Below are 1,167 nucleotides of genomic sequence, written 5' to 3' on the forward strand. Positions count from 1 at the left end.
ACAAACTCGTGTGGTGAGTTCAACCTCAGTTGCGGCTGCGTGTTACGTTACGGTGTAAGGATTGCGAAATATTCCTAAATTTCGACCACCAGTTCTGTCAGGAATCTTGTAACACGAGACTATAGATCATAAACTTGTGCGTATGTGATATGCTATTGTATTCTTATTAACCCTTCGACGTTCAAACTAAAGAATTGTGTTGCTTAGAACTGGATTTTACTTACTACTTTTTCAGTGACGACACATATCATGACGAGCTTCGAAAATATAAATGTGAAGCAACTGAGATGTTAGTTCGGCTGAAATGTTTCATAAGTAATATTACAGATAGTAACAGTTGTCCGAATAATCTAAAATGTACAATATATCAGGACCTAACTAAACAACTTCATAGATATAAACTCTTATTATATTTCATGTTACTTTCCAGGTCAGTCTACATTTTCTGTAGGAATATGAACTTATGTAAATCATCTATACCGAGTTTATTTTTTTCTTGGCCTTTTGGCCAAGATCAAAGTGTAGTATCTGTTCCGGCAGATACTGCAAGCTATGACTAGCTATAACTAGCAAAGACCAGATGTGGGGGCAACCCCACATGCCTGACCATTAACCAGCTCCCATTTCCCACCTCTCGGGAGCTGGTCCCCTTTTTCCCTTCCCCCTCCCTTCACTCCTCACATTAAAAATCGGCCTTGTGCCTAATTTGCTCGGTGGGGGAGCAAATAAACACCATCTGTTCCGGCAGATGCTGCACTTAAGATAATTTGTACCAGTCAATGGAGGGGAAACCCTCTATACTGGGACAATTATTATTTTTGGTAACCAGAGTGCCCCCTTTTTGCCTACTTTTAGGGGAGCTGGTTTTTACCTCACATTAAAAACGGCCTTGTGCCTAATTTGCTCAGTGGGGGAGCAAATAAATACCATCTGTTCCGGCAGATGCTGCACTTGAGATAATTTGTACCAGTCAATGGAGGGGAAACCCTCTATACTGGGACAATTATTATTTTTGATAACCAGAGTGACCCCTTTTAGGGGAGCTGGTTTTTACCTCACATTAAAAACGGCCTTGTGCCTAATTTGCTCAGTGGGGGAGCAAATAAATACCATCTATACCGAGTTTATTTCAATATTACACTTATTCGCAACACTTAAACGCATCAC

The 1,167-nt window shown here is 40.4% G+C and overlaps 1 pseudogene; it reads left to right on the forward strand.

Annotated features, from left to right (window-relative positions):
• The first annotated feature begins 488 nt into the window (after positions 1-488).
• Positions 489-652, forward strand: LOC145249218 (U2 spliceosomal RNA; annotated as a pseudogene).
• Positions 653-1,167: the final 515 nt, after the last annotated feature.

This window comes from Euprymna scolopes, chromosome 27, assembly GCF_053919585.1.
Source record: "Euprymna scolopes isolate OS-2025 chromosome 27, ASM5391958v1, whole genome shotgun sequence".
In the NCBI taxonomy this organism is placed as follows: domain Eukaryota; kingdom Metazoa; phylum Mollusca; class Cephalopoda; order Sepiida; family Sepiolidae; genus Euprymna; species Euprymna scolopes.